The sequence below is a fragment of the Brassica napus genome, chromosome C6 (assembly GCF_020379485.1).
Source record: "Brassica napus cultivar Da-Ae chromosome C6, Da-Ae, whole genome shotgun sequence".
Classification (NCBI taxonomy): domain Eukaryota; kingdom Viridiplantae; phylum Streptophyta; class Magnoliopsida; order Brassicales; family Brassicaceae; genus Brassica; species Brassica napus.
Window position 1 is genome coordinate 33,332,215 of NC_063449.1, and position 20,616 is coordinate 33,352,830.

At 37.2% G+C, this 20,616-nt stretch overlaps 1 long non-coding RNA gene across 1 annotated transcript; it reads right to left on the bottom strand.

The window, feature by feature from the left end:
• Nucleotides 1-2,090: 2,090 nt before the first annotated feature.
• Nucleotides 2,091-5,212, bottom strand: LOC125588647. The gene is made up of 3 exons (XR_007324777.1): nt 3,297-5,212; nt 2,899-2,995; nt 2,091-2,747 (listed from the first exon to the last, which is right to left on the bottom strand). It is a non-coding gene; the product is annotated as an uncharacterized LOC125588647 (long non-coding RNA).
• Between the last annotated feature and the right edge of the window lie 15,404 nt (nt 5,213-20,616).

Consider the following 20,616-nt stretch of genomic DNA (forward strand, 5'->3'; position numbering starts at 1 on the left):
GTTAAAAAAGGTAGGCTGGTCTAGTTTAAGTCGCATGTTTAGTACAAAATTAAAATCTCTTTGTTTTATTTCAGTGGCAATCTATCGTAAATATTTAGAAAAAGTCAGAATTAAGTTCTAATTCTACTCTTGTTTTAATAGATTAGATGACATCACAGACATTTCACATGTTTATATTTAAATGTACCAGCGAACCTTTTTATTAAATATATAGTTTTTTTTTTTGTAAACTGCTTTCAAATTTTTTTTTATTAAATGTACCAGCAAAATATTCTCAAGTTTGTAATCAAATATTAAAAGAAAGTTTATTACTAATAAATATAGTTGTATTATATATTCATAATATAGATATATTAACTATACTTGTGTGATCACTACAGTTGTATAGTAAAACGTGTATGTAACTGTACTACTTATATGTTTCAAGTTTATAATCAAATTTAATGCAAATTTTTCAACAATATAATAAAACAAAATAAAATATATTAAATTATCCCTCAAAATTTAAGAGGTTTTCAATACTTTTAAATTATTGAAAAATTTAAGGATTCAACCGCAACCTATATAAATTTTAACAATATTATTATCCCACATGAATAATTTTAAAAAATTACTCATTTTTTTAATAAATCAAACAAATGCGAGAATATAGCTCTATTTACTAACACAACTAATTAATATCCCCCAAAATAATAGATATAATTTTTGCTTTAAAAAATTAAGAACTTATAAAATATATTTCCATAATTTTACACTCTCTATGGTCTATATACTATACAAATGAGGTGGTAAATGTATTCACCATATTACACTACAAGAAAACACAAGTTTAGCGAGGAAACTTAACGAGGAAAACTAATCATCGTAAATTTACATCGACTTTACGAAGAACTTACGAGGAAATATAAAATCAACGTTATTTCCTCGTAAAATAACGACAAAATCATTTCGTCGTAAAGTCGATGTAATGTCACGTGGCTTTTACGAGAAAATACGCTTTCCTCGTAAACTCGACGTAAATGTATCGTGTATTTTACGAGGAAATATGAGTGCGAAGATCTTACCGACGATGCCACGGACGAAGCTGTTGAAGACGAGTTTAATAAAAATGATGATGTTTCTAGTGATGACGAGAATGTCAATGTATCCGATTGATGTATTTGTTTTTAATAAGATTGATTTTCAGAATTAATGCATGTGATTTGATGGATTTAATCATGAAAAACTATTTATATAATTTGATTTTGTGTAAGGTAATGGGAGTTTGAATTAGAAATAAGAGATTGAGATTATAAGTTAAGGAATTGTGGTTTTAGAATTTGGGGTTTGGAATGGAAAGAATAGATTGAGGTTAAAGGGAAGATGGGTTTGGGGTTTGGAAAATATGAAGTAGAAGATAAGGAAGATAGGGTTTGGAGTTTCGGATTTTAGGGATTTAAACATAATCCTCGTAATTTTCTCGTAAAATAACGAGGAAATAACGAAGAAATTAAAAAACAAAGAACGCGGAAGTCGTTAATTCCACATAAACCGTATTGGTCGTAAAAAACTAGTAATAAGAAAACGCGGGCCTCGGTCATTCCTCGTAAATGAAAAAGCGGGTCTCGCTAATTCCTCGTAAATGAACGAACAATTACACTACAAGAAAACAGTCAAATAGCCATGGATTTTTTCATTGCTAGTGAGGATAATCTGTTGCTAAAATGCAGCAGGCGACAGACGGCTACGGATAGAAGCCGTGGCGTCAGCACCGACGCTATATCCGATCCGTCGCTATTCCGTAGCTCGTTCGCAACAGATTTGCGAGGGAGTTAACCGTAACTATTAGCGACAGCGTAGCTACATTTTTCGTTGCGCATTGGCAACACTTTTAGCGAAAGATTTAGCATAGCTAAATAGCCACAGAAATTAACTACAAATTTGTCTTAGCCAAGTTGTAGCAAAAGTAGCCACAAATTTAGTTACAGATGTTTTGTACCTAAAATATTGGATTCGGATTAGCAACGAAATTTTAGCAACTGAAAGTTGATTTTCGTTTTGTATTATCCAAATTGATTTTAAAACATTACAGCATAAAAAAAAATCTGAAATTCCCAAAACAGAATAGAAACATTGCATTCGTTGCTAGCAGAAAACAAAATATTAAACCCAATAGGTGGAAACTAATGACATAATAAAAGTTCAAACTAAACACAAAAGATTCCAGTTGCTATGTCTTCAATTGATTGTAGAAAGTCATCAACATCATCTAGATTCTCTGCTCATTGGTGCTAGGAGGTGAGGATGGAGAAGGGTTGGTAGTTGCATCAGTGCTTGCCACTCCTCTAGCTTCACACAAAGCAGTGAGCTGCTAGCTCATCAAGTAGACAGTTTCAGTCAAACTAATCAACTCCTTCTCTAAACGAGATTGACGAGTAAGAACGACGGCCTGGTGGATCAATGTGATAATTGTTCTCCATTTGTGTTGTTCCACGTCCAAACAAACATCTTTTGTGTGGCTTGACTGCCTAAGAAACCAGAAAACAAAAAACACAATTACTAAACTTACAATAAAGCATAACACTGCCACATAGCCATAACAAAAGAAAGAGGTAATCAAACATTTACCAATAAGCAATAACACAAAAAGAATCACAAGGGAAATACATAATCTTAACAATAACAATAGACTCAACTTTATTCAACAGTATTCATGTGGATCTTCCCCTCTAAGTCAGTATTGCTGGCTCCTCACCCATCTACATGATCTATAAACACAAGGCAAATAGAATAGTATAAGAGTCGCAAGGAAATACCCAATCTTAAAAGTACATAATAAGACAATAAGGACAAATTTCTTGTAGGATATCTTATTTGACCTTGGCATAAGATTTGGAACAGAAATGTGTTGATATATACCTGCCTGAGATGTGTTCTTCACGAAAGTTGTTGCGCCTTGTCCAATAGTAGATTTTGTAGGGAAATTGCCTTTTCTTGGTGGATGCATACTAGAGCCCTAAATCAATGAATCACATAGTTTAAGAAGAGACTTAAAGAAGATATGAAAACGCAGAGACTTTGATTGAAGACTGAAATAAACCATAAGCAGACTGAAGACACAAAAATTGATAGAAGAAATGAACCCAGATTGACTTGAGAATATGAACCCTAATTTGATTGAAGACGCAGAGATTGATATAAGAAATAAACTCCAAATCGATTTGAAAACATAAACTCTAACCTACACCCATAAACCAATCAAAATCGCACTAGTGAAGAACAATATATTGCAACAGAGTTTTGGAAAAGAGAAGTACCATTAAGAGAAGCTCTGGTAATTTGTCGTGAATGAGAAGTGGGATAGGGTTGGTCTTTGTCGGCGATGAGAGTGTTTGTTTCCACGGAGAAGAAGAGTTAAAAGGAAAGTGTAAGAAATATTTTGGCTGAGAAATTTGGGAAATTATTTTATGGCAGTAATTGAATATTTAGGAGAAAATTTTGGGCGCCATTAAGAAAATTTGGCGTGAAAATTTTTCTCTCCACCGCCAAGCAGGGACCTTGACAGATTTTTATTAATTTCGATGTTTTTTCTAGACTTATCTATATATTGTTAGGAAAACTCAATATGCAGCGATGTTATAACATTTTAAAATTCAAACTTTATAATAAAATTTATTAAACTCCAATATATCAATATATATATAAATAAGTTTGTGTACATATGGTAGTTGATTGAACGTCACATAATTATTCAAAGAAAATAAAAATATATCAACATAATAAATTGATAAAAGGATAAAAGTGTATAAGACATGAGTTTTTTTTTTAAAGTAAAACTTCGTTTTATTTCTAATAAAAAATTAGCTTGTTTTAACTCTTTTAACATATGAGAGTATATTATAGGGTTTAGGGTTTGAGGTTTAGGGTTAAATTTAAAATTGGAATAGAAAAATCAGAGAAGAAATTGGTCATATATGTATCCTCAAATAATAAAACTTCTATAAAGAACTTCCATAACATTTTAAAAACTTAACTTGAAAAAAAATTAAACATTCTTGACCTTGTTATACAAACCGATGAAATGTCACAATTAACATAAACTATATAAGTAGAGCTATAATGTTCAATGTAAACCTAACAAAAGATGCTTGACAATTACTATAAGTGACTAAACTTAAACCAGCATATGTGTCTAGCCATTAATTTTACTGAACTACTGCTGTTAATATATGTGCATCAAAAGTTTATCTTAAAACATAAAATTCAATTTGCATTGTAAAATTAATCGATAATCATCTTATTAATACATACATTATATATATATATATACGAAATATTATAATTTATATTAATTTAATTATTTTTACTATATGTAGCATTGTGAGGATAGAAATATATGTAGCTAATCATTGCTAACAACAACTAATCTCTAACCAAGACGTAGCTATTCAGCTACAGACCACCTACAAAATCTTTCTATAGCTATTTAGCTACAGTTAGCAACAAATTTAGCTACAAAGGTAAAATTATGTATTCTGTCGCTATATTTGTAGCTAATAAATTTGGCTACAGGAACTCTTTCGCCATAGTTTACTGAATTCTTGTAGTGTTAGGGAGTTATGTCTCTGGTCGAAATAATCATATATAGACTGCTGTTGTAATATTTGAAAAAAGAAGAGAAGAAAGATACCGGAATCACAGGTGGGAAGAAACAAGGCGAGACCTATGTAAGTCTAGCCTTGTCTCCGCCCACATGTGTTTCAGTATCTTTCTTCTCCTTCTTTTTTTTTCAAATCTTTCTAATTTGAGAAGCAAACTGGTGAGTAATTATCTCTGATTTGAGAAGTGGTGCTAGACTTTTCAAGGGTCTAAGATCAAATCAATGTAGTATAAAAGATTGTCGAACCAATCCTAGGTGATTCTAAAGCAAAGGGAATGCAAGTTCATGCTTAAGCTAAGTGCAATCCGGTTTTAAAGATGGTATGAACTAAGAACTAATAAGCTAATGCAATAAAGTAATGATCTTTCTTTTCTCAATATGAAGCAAGAGGACTCATGGGACTAGGCATTTGATCTTGGGTGATGTAGATCCAATCTAAGGGTGACAAGCTAGCAATCAAACACTTTCCTTATGCCTAGACACTAAGCTAAACAAGCTCTATCCCTAGATGAATGTTCTTTTGCTAAAGCAACTCAAGCATCTAATCCCTTAGGTTGAATGTTACTAAAGCAAACATGGAGAGCAAGTCTAATAGCAATCTTAACTCCTTTAGCAACTAATCCCTTAGGTAAAGCAAGCTAAAAGCATTGAAGAGTTGGTTTAGGCATTTCATCATACACCTTGTGGGTAGGAAATGCCTAGAGATCTATTTTAGTATGATCAAGACTAAAATAGCATTGAGAACCCTCAACAAGCAAGGAAACAAGTGGATCTAACACTAAACATCCTAGATCTTCTCTAATCACCCTTAATCACCCTAGCCCATGAATCCAAGATTAGTCTACTCACTAATAGACATGAATAACCCCAAAACCATGGATGATTCAAGGTTAAACATGATTAGAGAGCAAGATAATCAAGCAAAGATAAGAAATTATGATCAAGAATAAATCTTTCACCCAAAAGTGGCTTTTGATTAGATAGAAAACAAGATAATCTCTAAAATTAAGTCTAACAAGTATTTATAGTGGTCTAAAAACGAGCTGGGTCGACCCAACAAGCTTGGGTTGACCCAAGATAATTTGGGTAAAAAGTTGGTAAAAACAGAAGTGCAGATTTTTCTAAATGTCGCAGCTGGCTTTCGACATGTCATTTGGCCGCTGCAACAAGTACATATGGGGCAGGGGCGTGTGCATTTTCCCAGCGGTTTGGCTTGGCCACTGCAGTTGGCCGCTGGGACAGTTGGGACCTTGTCCTTTGAACCAAAATCACCATTCTTGTCTCTAAACCATCTCCAAAGGTTCCAAACTCACCAAATAGCATCTTCATCACCTAATAGAGACAAATGTATATGCAATGCATCTAAATCTACTCTAAATGCATCTAAATGGACAAATTGAGAACTAAAATGATTGCTAAAACTATGCAAATACATAAGATATCAAGAAGCAAATTGGTGAGTTTATCTTTGATTTGAGAAGCAAACTGGTGAGTATTTATAGGAAATTTCGAAAGGTTTTACGACCAATTAGCTTCGTCTCATTCCTCGCAAATAAAAAAGCAGGCCTTGCTAATTCCTCGTAAATGAACGAGGACGTTACGAGGAAACCAAACACGGGCCTCGCGAGTTCCTTGTTACGAGGAAACCAAACACGGGCCTCGTTATTTTCTCGTAAACTAACGAAGAGCTTACGACGAATTCTAAAAATAAAGAACGCGGGACTCGTTAATTCTACGTAAGCACAATTCGTGTTAAAGACCACGTAATAGGAAAACACGGGCCTCGCTAATTCCTCGTAAATAAAAATGCGGGCCTCGCTAATTTCTCGTTAATCAACGAGGACGTTACGAGGAAACAAAACGCGGGTCTCGCTAATTCCTCGTAAAGAAAAATTCGGGCATCTCTACTTCCTCGTAACTTTACGAGAAAATTACGACGATTACTAATTTTTTATATATACACGCGAGCTTCTCACTTCCATTTCGTCACCACTTCCTCTCTCTTTCGTAGCAATGGTACGTACTCTCTATATTTCCTCTCTAATTTGATTAGTTTAGGGTAGATAAGGTGGTTAGTGTAGGGAATTTAGATAGGTTTACTGATTTTATGTTAATTAGTGTTGATTAGGTGGTTAATGTAGGGAATTTAGCTAGATTTATAGAATTTGTTATTTATAGAATTTGTTAATTACTGTTGATGTTAATTTTAAAAATTAATTTTTTTTTCCAGACGGTTCGAAAGAACAGACTTACTCCCAACTACAGAGAGATGTTCGGTGAGCCTGGTAGTCGTTTAGACCCGTCTTCTTCAGCTCTCGGTTCTTCTTCAGCTCCCGGTTCTTCGGGTCCGGCGACTGTCCCCGAGACTCAGTCTTCTCAGAGAGTCACTCGGTCGCATTCTTCTAGTGCACCATCGGTTCCTCATGTGCCTCCTCCGATGGCTCCTCTGACGATGCCTCCTCCTATGCCTCCTCCGATGGCTCATCCGATGGCTCCTCTGACGATGCCTCCTCCTGTGCCTCCTCCGATGGCTCATCCGATGCCTGCCGAGATTCATCCCGATTTGATGGTGCCTCCGAGTGCTCCTTACTCGCAGTTCACTGACGAGGACCTACTCGGTCAGCCAGGCAGAGAAGGTTTACCAGTCATAGACCCCGACCGACCGGACGGAACTTTGTGGTATGTTACATTAATTATTATTTTTAATTCTTTTAAAATTCTTTTATAACATTAATAAATAGTTTATACTTTAAATTATTTTTTTTCAGGTTTGGGGTTGACGGATGTCTTGCATCGGACGTAACCGAGACGATCAAATGTTACTTCTCCATGCCACATCCGAACTGGAAAAAGACGCCGATCTACGTCAGAAAGACGTGGTTCAAAATTTACACTGTAAGTTACTATTAATTAATTATATACACTTTAATTTTTTCATGATATATATATATATATATATATATATTTAACTAATTATTAATTTATTTTTTTTTACAACAAAAATATCATTGGTCCATGGAGGTCAATGAGAGGGTGAGGAAAACGGTTTACGCGAAGGCGAAAGTTCGCTTGTTGGGCACGGTCTCCAACTGGAAGGGTGACTGGATCGTGAAGGGGTATGAGCGTGGCAAACCCCGCTGAGCTCACCACGGATGTGTAGGATGGCCTCATCCGTTATTGGCGGGATCCTAATGCCATTAGAATCGCCCAATCTTGCTCTGCCTCCCGTAACACGGTAGATGAGCACGGCCACGGGCCGATGCTTCACTCTACGGGCCAAAAACCCCACGCCGGTGTCCGTTTGGAAATTTAATATTTTTTTAATATATATATATATATATATATATATTCTAACTTTCTTAAAATGTTTTTTAGGCCAAAGAGACGGGACAACTCCCGTCTCTTTTGCAACTTTACGAGAGGACCCACAAGAACAAGGCAGGCCAATTTCTAGATGGCAAGTCCGAGCAAATCTTCAACGACTTGGTTGCTCGGGTTGACGACCGCCAGACCCAGCTGACCCAGCAGTCCACCGACGGATTACCCGTCACCTTATCCACACTTGAAGTGGATAGGATTTACGAGGAGGTCATTTTTTTAAAAAATTTAATTTTTTTTATTATTCATTTAATTTAACTTTAAATTTTTACTAACAACATTTATTTTTTGTTTTTAAGGTTGTCCCTAAGAAAAAGGGACGTACGTTGGGGATTTTTTCCATCAACGATGTTCCGAGAGCGACATCGTCTTATAGTCAGAGACGGGATGAGGAAGTCACTGAGCTGCGTAACGAGTTGGCCTTGACAAAAACTGCTTTCGCAGCTCGTATGGGTGAAGTCGAGGGCTTCTTAGACGTTATAGCGGCCACAAATCCGGAATGGGAGTCCATGTTGAGGAACATGCGACAACAACTTCTCATTTCACACCGCTCGCTCAAGAAAGCGGTAAGATGTTCTTTTCTTGTCGAAAATGCAACAATTTGAAATTGGCAAATCGTGAAAATGTTTGGAAGCATTTAATAAATAGAGGTTTCACGTCAAATTACTATATCTGGTTTCAACATGGAGAATGTTATAATTATGATCAGAATGAAGCTAGTAGTAGTAACAGCAATTTTCAGGAAGAACCGGTTGATCATCATTTGCATAATGAACATAGTTACCATCAGGAGGAGCAGATGGTAGATTATGATAGGGTTCATGATATGGTAGCTGATGCATTTGTAGCTCATGATGAAAATGAAGAACCTAATATAGATGCAAATTTTTTTTATGAAATGTTAAATGCGGCGAATCAGCCACTTTACAGTGGTTGTAGAGAAGGTCTCTCTAAATTGTTGTTGGCTGCTAGAATGATGAATATTAAAACTGATCACAATCTACCTGAAAGTTGCATGAATGAATGGGCATACTTGTTTAAAGAGTATTTGCCGGAAGACAATGTGTCTGCTGATTCTTATTATGAGATTCAGAAACTGGTTTATAGTCTTGGGTTGCCTTCAGAGATGATAGATGTTTGCATCGATAACTGCATGATCTACTGGGGAGATGATGAGAAGTTAGAAGAATGTCGATTCTGTAAGAAGCCACGATTCATGCCGCAAGGACGGGGACGTAATAGGGTATCGTACCAAAGATGTGGTACCTACCAATTACAGAGATATTGAAAAGATTGTATCAATCTGAGCAGACAACCGGAGGGATGAGATGGCATGCCGAGCATACTCAGACGGATGGTGAGATGACTCATCCATCAGATGCAAGAGCCTTGAAACATTTTAACAAAGTACATCCGGAATTCGCTAGCAATATCCGGAATGTGTATCTTGGATTATGCACATATAGATTTAGTCCATTCGGAATGTCAGGGAGACAATATTCATTAAGGCTAGTCTATCTTACGCCATACAACCTGCCACCGGAGATGTGCATGCAACGGGAGTTGCTATTCTTGACCATATTAATACTTGGTCCGAACCATCCAAAAAGGTCGCTGGATGTTTTCCTACAACCACTGATAAAAGAGTTGAAGGATTTGTGGTCAACAGGGGTGATGACGTATGACTGCTCAACGAAGACGAATTTTACGATGCGAGCGATGCTTTTGTGGACCATAAGTGACTTTCCTGCCTATGGGATGTTGTCTGGATGGATTACACATGGGAGATTAGCTTGTCCATATTGTAATGGAACGACATATGTGTTTCAACTGAAGAATGGTAGGAAGACAAGTTGGTTCGATTGTCACCGTCGATTTCTTCCCATTGGCCATCCATACCGGAGAAACAAGAAATTTTTTAGGCACAAAAGGGTTGTGAGAGACACTCCTCCTCCATATCTAATCGAAGAACAAATTGAAGCGCAAATCGACTACTACGGAGCTAACGAAACAGTTCGTTGTGGTGGTAATTGGCATGTCCCCGGTAATATGTCTGATTCTTACGATGTTCATCACAATTGGCACAAGAAGAGTATATTTTGGGAGTTGCCATATTGGAAGGATCTTCTTCTGCGCCACAACCTCGATGTGATGCATATAGAGAAGAATTTCTTTGAGAACATCATGAATACAATATTGAATGTCCCAGGGAAGACAAAAGACAACATAAAATCGAGGTTGGACTTGCCGGATATTTGCTCAAGAAGTGAGTTACATATAAAAAGCAATTGACAAGTTCCCGTTCCGATATTCAGACTGTCTTCAGAAAAAAAGTCGGTGTTGTTCAACTGGGTGGCATCAGAAGTGAAGTTCCCCGATGGGTATGTTTCAAATCTCTCTAGATGTGTTGAAAAGGGTCAAAAGTTCTACGGGATGAAGAGTCATGATTGTCATGTCTTTATGCAATGACTACTTCCCTTTGCATTTGCGGAGCTACTTCCAACAAACGTACATGAAGCACATGCAGGTAGTATATTATGACGCAGTAATTTTATAATGGTTTAGTTTGCAATAATATATGACTAATAATGTGTTTAATTGTTTTTGGAATATACAAGGCATTGGAGCATTTTTCAAGGATCTGAGCACACACACACTCTTAAAGAAGAAGTCGTGGAACAGCTTCAGGAGAACATTCCCATCTTATTGTGCAACTTGGAGAAGATATTTCCTCCGGGATTTTTTGAGGTCATGGAGCATCTAGCTGTTCACCTCCCATATGAGGCATTGCTTCGTGGACCTGTACATTACGGATGGATGTATCAGTATGAGCAAGCCATAAAATATTTGAAGGGAAAAGCAAAGAACCTCGCAAAAGTTGAAGGTTCTATAATTGCTGGAAGTTTGACGGAAGAAACTTCTCACTTCACATCGTACTACTTTGCGTCAAAAGTACGTACCCGGAAAAAAGCTCCAAGAAGATATAATGATGGTGGTGTCGCGCCAACATATGCAGTTGCTGGTGTTCCAGACATCTTTAGCCAGATTGGGCGACTCGGTGGAAAATCAAAAGAGGTTTGGTGGTTGAGTGAAGAAGATGCTCATATTGCACACACCTATATTCTACTCAATTGCGATGATCCATTGATGCGTTATTTTGAAAGGTAACATATATGGACACTTCTAAACACATATAAGTATAAATTATATAATTGCCAAAGATTAATTAATATAAAATGTGATTTTACAGCCTATTTGCTTCTCAAGTCGAAGAAACATTCCCAAGTATATCCACAAGTGACGTAGACAAAAGGAAAGATCAACACTTTATTAAGTGGTTGAAGAATCAGGTATTAACAACTCTTAATTTTTTCAAGTCGATTAAACTCTTTTTTATACATGATCTTTATTTCAACGTTCTCTTTATTTTTGCAGGATGATTATGACGACGATGCAGATTATCCTAAGTGGTTACACAAAGTAATTCAATCTTCACTTGTAAAGGTTACCACATCACAGATGTATTTCACACGAGACTATACTTTTCACACATATGAATATGGTAGACAGCAGGCGGCCAGTAACTATGGAATATGTGTGAAAGGGGAAACATATTTCTACGGGATCTTGACAGAGATTATTGAAGTCGAATTCCAGGGATATTGAAGCTGAAATGCGTCCTCATCAAAGGTGAATGGTTCGCCCCCGTTGTCAACAGAGGTGTTCGGTTTAACAAATTCGGTGTAGTTGATGTCAATGGTGGACGAAGGTACAACAAATTCTTTTTTTGCCATACATGAGAAAAATAAATTAATTTCTACGTTTTGTTTATTTTTGCAGGTACAACAAATTCGAGCCTTTCATCTTAGCTTCAAAAGCAGACCAAGTTAGCTTCCTTCCATACCCTCGGATGAGAGAATCGGGAATAAATTGGTTACCGTGATCAAAGGTACACCTCGAGGACGAATCAATAGTGGAGAAGAACCACCATTGCAAGAAGAACAGATAAATGAAGTCGAGGAACCTGAACAAGAAATTGATGACATTCTTCTCATTGATCCGCATAATCATGAGTACGAAGATCTTACCGACGATGCCACAGACGAAGCTGTTGAAGACGAGTTTAATAAAAATGATGATGTTTCTAGTGATGACGAGAATCTCGATGTATCCGATTGATGTATTTGTTTTTAATAAGATTGATTTTCAGAATTAATGCATGTGATTTGATGGATTTAATCATGAAAAACTATTTATATAATTTGATTTTGTGTAAGGTAATGGGAGTTTGAATTAGAAATAAGAGATTGAGATTATAAGTTAAGGAATTGTGGTTTTAGAATTTGGGGTTTGGAATGGAAAGAATAGATTGAGGTTAAAGGGAAGATGGGTTTGGGGTTTGGAAAATATGAAGTAGAAGATAAGGAAGATAGGGTTTGGAGTTTCGGATTTTAGGGATTTAAACATAATCCTCGTAATTTCCTCGTAAAATAACGAGGAAATAACGAAGAAATTAAAAAACAAAGAACGCGGAAGTCGTTAATTCCACATAAGCCGTATTGGTCGTAAAAAACTCGTAATAAGAAAACGCGGGCCTCGCTCATTCCTCGTAAATGAAAAAGCGGGTCTCGCTAATTCCTCGTAAATGAACGACCAATTAGGGACTGCTGTTGTAATATTTGATAAAATAAGATAAGAAAGATACCGGAATCACAGGTGGGAAGAAACAAGGCGAGACCTACATAAGTCTAGCCTTGTCTCCGCCCACATGTGTTTCAGTATCTTTCTTCTCCTTTTTTTTTCTTTCAAATCTTTCTAATTTGAGAAGCAAACTGGTGAGTAATTATCTCTGATTTGAGAAGCAAATTGGTGAGTTTATCTTTGATTTGAGAAGCAAACTGGTGAGTATTTATAGGAAATTTCGAAAGGTTTTACGACCAATTAGCTTCATCTCATTCCTCGCAAATAAAAAACCGGGCCTTGCTAATTCCTCGTAAATGAACGAGGACATTACGAGGAAACCAAACACGGGCCTCGCGAGTTCCTTGTTATGAGGAAACCAAACACGGGCCTCGTTATTTTCTCGTAAACTAACGAAGAGCTTACGACGAATTCTAAAAATAAAAAACGCATGACTCGTTAATTCCACGTAAGCACAATTCATGTTAAAGACCACGTAATAGGAAAACACGGGCCTCGCTAATTCCTCGTAAATAAAAATGCGGGCCTCGCTAATTTCTCGTTAATCAACGAGGACGTTACGAGGAAACAATTAAATTTCCTCTCTAGTTTGATTAGTTTAGGGTAGATTAGGTGGTTAGTGTAGGGAATTTAGATAGGTTTACTGATTTTATGTTAATTAGTGTTGATTAGGTGGTTAATGTAGGGAATTTAGCTAGATTTATAGAATTTCATATTTATAGAATTTGTTAATTACTGTTGATGTTAATTTTAAAAATTAAATTTTTTTTCCAGACGGTTCGAAAGAACAGACTTACTCCCAATTACATAGAGATGTTCGGTGAGCCTGATAGTCGTTTAGACCCGTCTTCTTCAGCTCCCGGTTCTTCTTCAGCTCCCGGTTCTTCGGGTCCGGCGACTTTCCCCGAGACTCAGTCTTCTCAGAGAGTCACTCGGTCGCATTCTTCTAGTGCACCATCGGTTCCTCATGTGCCTCCTCCGATGGCTCCTCTGACGATGCCTCCTCCTATGCCTCCTCCGATGGCTCATCCGATGGCTCCTCTGACGATGCCTCCTCCTGTGCCTCCTCCGATGGCTCATCCGATGCCTGCCGAGATTCATCCCGATTTGATGGTGCCTCCGAGTGCTCCTTACTCGCAGTACACTGACGAGGACCTTCTCCGTCAGCCAGGCAGAGAAGGTTTACCAGTCATAAACCCCGACCGACCGGACGAAACTTTGTGGTATGTTACATTAATTATTATTTTTAATTGTTTTAAAATTCTTTTATAACATTAATAAATAATTTATACTTTAAATTATTTTTTTCAGGTTTGGGGTTGACGGATGTCTTGCATCGGACGTAACCGACATGATCAAATGTTACTTCTCCATGCTACATCCGAACTGGAAAAAGACGCCGATCTACGTCAGAAAGACGTGGTTCAAAATTTACACTGTAAGTTACTATTAATTAATTATATACACTTTAATTTTTTCATGATTTATATATATATATATATATATATATATATATATATATATTTTTAAGTAATTATTAATTTATTTATTTTTACAACAAAAATATCGTTGGTCCATGGGGGTCAATGAGAGGGTGAGGAAAACGTTTTACGCGAAGGCGAAAGTTCGCTTGTTGGACACGGTCTCCAACTGGAAGGGTGACTGGATCGTGAAGGGGTATGAGCGTGGCAAACCCCGCTGAGCTCACCACGGATGTGTGGGATGGCCTCATCCATTATTGGCGGGATCCTGACGCCATTAGAATCGCTCAATCTTGCTCTGCCTCCCGTAACACGGTAGATGAGCACGGCCACGGGCCGATGCTTCACTCTACGGGCCAAAAACCCCACGCTGATGTCCGTTTAGAAATTTAATATTTTTTAATGTATATATATATATTTTAACTTTCTTAAATGTTTTTTAGGCCAAAGAGACGGGACAACTCTCGTCTCTTTTGCAACTTTACGAGAGGACCCACAAGAACAAGGCAGGCTAATTTCTAGATGGCAAGTCTGAGCAAATCTTCAACGACTTGGTTGCTCGGGTTGACGACCGCAAGACCCAGCTGACCCAGCAATCCACCTACGGATTACCCGTCACCTTATCCACACTTGAAGTGGATAGGATTTACGAGGAGGTAATTTTTTAAAAAAAATTAATTTTTTTATTATTCATTTAATTTAACTTTAAATTTTTACTAACAATATTTATTTTTTGTTTTTATGGTTGTCCCTAAGAAAAATGGACGTACGTTGGGGATTTGTTCCGTCAACGATGTTCCGAGAGCGATATCGTCTTATGGTCAGAGACGGGATGAGGAAGTCACTGAGTTGCGTAACGAATTGGCCTTGACAAAAACTACGTTCGCAGCTCGTATGGGTGGAGTTGAGGGCTTCTTAGACTTTATAGCGGCCACAAATCCCGAATGGGAGTCCATGTTGAGGAACATGCGACAACAACATCTCATTCTAGGCGAATCATCCGGCACACATAACGAGACGGATGTTGCGAGGAGTGAGGAATTCTACCAGACGATGAACGACCCTTAATTCTTTTTTTTTTCGGTTGTTGTATTATAAATTCAAGACTTATTTATAAATAAAATATTTTTCGTATTGATTTTTATTTTAAATTATAATTTTATTAATAAATTAAATAATTTAATTATTTTTTAATTATATTTTTAAATTCTGTAAAATAAAAAAACGAAGTAAATTCGTAGTTAAATTACGACTTATTTACGTGGAAAGTTTACGAGGAATGACGAAGAAGGTTAAACGAGTATTTTACGAAGAAATACTTTCGAGGTATTTACGTGAATTTTACGAGGAAATACTTTCGAGATATTTACGTGTAATTTACGAGGAACTCTTTTCGAGGTATTTACGAGGAAACATAGCGACCTCTTTGCGTGGAATGATTACGTGGTCTTTACGACGAAATGTATATTTCGTCTTTACGACGAAATGTTTTCCTCGCTAAGTTACGATGAATTGGCGAGGAAATATGCGTTACGACGAACGAGTAACGACCAAACATTTTTCTTCGCTAATTCTTCGTAAAGCCTCTTTTACGACAAACTCACGAGGAATGCCGCCGTCGTTAATCTCATGTTTTCTTGTAGTGTTATAACATCGCCCTTTTTACTAGAACTTCCCATATTTAACTTAATATATTTATAAAACTATTGCATCTTAACATAATCATTTTCTCTAATATTTTTATAAGATTGAATCCCATGAAAATAAAAATTTAAAATTAATGAAATCTATAAAATTTCCTTAGTTTATATAACAGAATAAGATATATGATAGATTACAGTTATTAAACGATTTCTTTATTAACCGATATTTTCTGTGATTTTAATATATGATAGGGCTTTTTGCAAAAGTGACTCAAAACTTGGAGTCAAACAGAAAACTAACCTTTTCTTTTGACTCCTTTTTTTTTTGAGATTTTAACCCCACACCTGCATTTTATCTACGAAAATGCCATTAACATTTTTTTTTTTTTTCGAAAATGGCTTCTTTACTGTCTCAACCTCATCTTCTTCAAGTATTTACAATATTGCCACTGCAATGAATAGTGGCAACAACCTTGTACGAACTGTTTGGAGCTTTTAATGCCCTTTAATGCACGTAAATCTCTTTACACTCTCTCTGTTTCAATTGTTATGAACTAAAAACAACATTTCTTTCACTTTCTCTCTATATTCATCCAAAAAACTCAAGCTTTTGATTCAAAATATGGGCTATGGTTGACAGAGCCATATTTCTTTCGTTTTGACTTACGGTTGCTTTCGTTTGAGGTTCTGGGTGGTTGGAGAAGACCCTGTGTGCAAACGAAGTCATCTCACCTAGTTTAAGGTACGAATTTGAATTTTTTTTCAAGATCTGTTCGCGTAGAAGACTTACTAGTAAGTCATCTGTATGTAGAAGACTTACTGATGAGTCTTCTGGTCAAACGGACGACTTAAATTAAGTCGTCCAGCTTTGTTTGTTAAAAAAAACACTCCAGACGACTTATATATACGTCGTCTACGAGAAACGGGCTAGTTTTGCATTTGACCGAATCGTGTCAGATCTTTGACTATTTCTGGACGACTTATAATTCAGTCGTCTCTGGGAAAGTTAAAATTTCAATATTTTATGAAAACTTGACGACTTACGTGTAAGTCGTCCTAGGTTAGTTTTGTAATTGAAAAATAAAACTTCATAATTTAACTTTAACCAGACGACTTAATATAAAGTCGTCCCTCCAGAAGACTTAATTTAAAGTCGTCCGGGGAAAGCAAAGTCGTCCAGAATTTTTCCCAATTTTCTGGTCAAACCTTGCTTATCCCGGACGACCTTAAATTAAGTCGTTTAGCTGGACGACTTTCATCTAAGTCGTCTGGAGAAAGTTAAATTTCAAGTTTTATTTTTCAATTACAAAACTAACCTAGGACGACTTACACGTAAGTCGTCAAGTTTTCATAAAATATTGAAATTTTAACTTTCCCAGAGACGACTGAATTATAAGTCGTCCAGAAATAGTCAAAGATCTGACACGATTCGGTCAAATGCAAAACTAGCCCGTTTCTCGTAGACGACTTATATATAAGTCGTCTGAAGTTTTTTTTTTAACAAACAAAGCCGGACGACTTAGAATTAAGTCGTCCCTTTTAATTTTCAATTGCAAAAGTGACCTCTTTAGACGACTTACCTTTAAGTCTTCTGGACGACTTAATGCTAAGTCGTCTGCGGCAATGTTTATTGAACTTCTTCATTTTCTCTATGTTTACTAATGTGTTTTATTTTGAATATTTGCAGATGATTTTTCAGTTACATGCAGTGTATGGAGAATGGTTGTTGAGAGATTTCCGTTGGGATTTTGTGGTTGATGATCTCAAAGGAGCAAGATTGTTTTTATTGAATGAAGATTCAACACATGCTGAACTTGTTGCAATGGCTCAAGAAGATTATAACCTGGACATGAGAACAGTGAGTGTGGAGATTAGCTACTCATTACCAGCAGAAATGATGATGGCTCCAGGCAGTCTTCCCATTCATGTTACAAGTGATAGACAAGTTCGAAACTTGCTGGAGATACTCAAAACCCATAGAGTATGTCTTTGTGTATCAAGCCGCAGCAAGGTCGAAACGGTTTCAGAGAAAAGGGATATTGATGAAGCTGGTGAATGGGAAAAAGATGTTGGTGATAATGATGAAGCTGGTGAATGGGAAGAAGATGTTGGTGATGATGATGAAGCTGGTGAATGGGAAGAAGATGTTGGTGATGATGATGAAGCTGATGAATGTTTTGAAGATGTTGGTGATAATGAGTTTGTTGAAGATGAAATCAAGATGGGGAGGAGGAAAATGGGGAGGAGGATGCTGATAATTCTATTGTTGGTGAAACGGATCAGAATGGTGGGGATTACAGTCTTTATGGAAAGGTTCCAGATGAGGACGAGGAAGATGATGATAATATTTGTTTTGAAGAAATCCAAAAGACATATGCTAAGACAAATGCTATTGAAGGAGGAAAATCGAATGGTACCAGTATCTATGTCAACCAGAGTTTTGTTAGCAAGGGTGCACTGCTTTCAGAGCTGCGGTTGGCAGCAGTGAGGGGTAAGTTTTCTTTCAGATTATACAAATCAACGAAAACTCTCGTTGTGGCAACATGTCCGGTTAGCTATTGTGGATGGAAGGTCAGAGCGAGTGTCAAACATGGGACAAACACGTTTTGGGTAACAAAGTATGTGGAAAAACATTTATGCTCAGCGGGAGACCGAATCGCTCAGCGGAGACACTGTACTCCGAAGTATGTAGGTAGTCTTTTCATTGATCGTGTTGGAATCATTGATGGGATAACTCCGCAGCATATCACTGATGCAATGAGGAACATGTTTGGCATGGCGCTTGATTACACCACTTCATACAGAGCACTGTTATATGCACAAAGATTGGTGAGAGGATCAGCAGAAGAAGGGTATTCGCGTCTGGCATCATATCTCGAGCAAATCTCCATTGCAAATCCTGATTCTATCACGGCGATAGAACTTGATTCTATGAAAAGATTTAAGTATCTATTTCTCTCTTTTGGAGCTTCTATCAAAGGTTTTAAGTATCAGAGAAGGGTCATTGTGGTGGATGGAACTCACCTAAGTGGAAAGTATGGAGGAACTATGTTAGTTGCAGCCGCACAAGATGGCAATTTTCAGATATTCCCATTGGCTTTTGGGATCGTGGATGAGGAAGATATACCTTCTTGGGAATGGTTTTTCACAAAATTGGCTAGTTGTATATCTCATGACAAGCCTCTGGTGATAGTCTCCGACCGGCACAAGGCCATTAAAAGTGCGTGTGATAAGGTGTTTCCTTGGGCAACCCGAGGAATATGTTATTATCACCTTCAAGATAACATTGTCAAAAAGTTTAAAGGGAAACATCTCATGTACTTGGTGAAAGGGGCTGCTTATGCTCACACGGTTTACGATTTTGACCGGTACATGGCTGAGATACGGAGTGCAAACCCGGAACTTGCAACGTATTTGGAGAAAGCCGACGTCAGGCTATGGTCAAGGGTTTATTGTAAGGGGAACAGGTTCAACATAAAAACAAGCAACATTGCTGAATCTATTAATTCCGCACTGAAGCGAGCAAGAGGATTTCCGATTACGTTCCTGCTGGAGTTCATAAGGCAGAAGTTAGGAAAATGGTATTGGAAAAGGAGACAAGATGCTTTGAGTCTCACAACTGAACATAGCGGGGGTGTTGAATACTTGCTTGCTGTTCGAGAAGAGATAGCGGGTACGATGACGGTCGAACCAATTGATGGATGGCATTTCTTTGTCAAAGGTGGCAAAATGGACTGTGTGGTTGATTTGGAACATGCAAAGTGTGATTGTGGTGTCTATGGAGTGGAGAAAATACCTTGCTCTCATGCTATAGCTGCTGGAATACATGCTGGTTTGCATATCTCCACACTTGTATGTCCACTGTACTCAAAGAATTATCTGTATGCAGGATACTCAGAGAATATATATCCTATCGTGTCACAACATATTGAGGAACGAGAATGCTTTCCTCCAGAACTAAAGCGTGGTCGGGGGAGACCGAAGAAATCAAGATGGCAATCTTGGTTGGAGCTATCTAGGATGAGAGGACACAAACCCAGGAAGAAACACAGGGCACGGAGATGCTCAAACTGCAAGGAAACTGGCCATACGAAACCACAATGTACACAACCAGTTGACTAGTTGTCCAGACGACCTAAATTTAAGTCGTCCAGTCTTGATTACCCGTCCAGACGACTAAATTTTTAGTCGTCCAGTGTATTTTATTTTTAGACGACCTTCTACTAAGTCGTCCAGTGTATTTTATTTTTAGACGACCTTCTACTAAGTCGTCCAGTGTATTTTATTTTTAGACGACCTTCTACTATCCCTTCAAGTGTATTTTATTTTTAGACTACCTTCTACTATCCCTTCAAGTCGTCCAAACCTTCTAGACGACTTATTTGTAAGTCGTCCAGTTGGAAAACCTTCCAGACGACTTATAATAAGTCGTCCAAACCTTCTAGACGACTTATTTGTAAGTCGTCCAGTTGGAAAACCTTCCAGACGACTTATTTCTTCCAGACAACTTATATATTTACAAATCTATACAAAGACAAGCTGAAATACAAATACTTCGCTCGTTAAAAAATCATGTTCAAATACAAAGACAAGTTCAAATACAAACACAAATCTAATCATACATGCCCACGAACTTATCACCATCCACATTTTCTTTCAGATGCTGATCAACAAGCTCCTTCCATATATCCACCGCCATATTATCCCTCATTTTCTTCGCGTTGCACCTAGCAAAGTCTTTAGGGTCAAAGGAGACCCCAAGAGCATGACATTC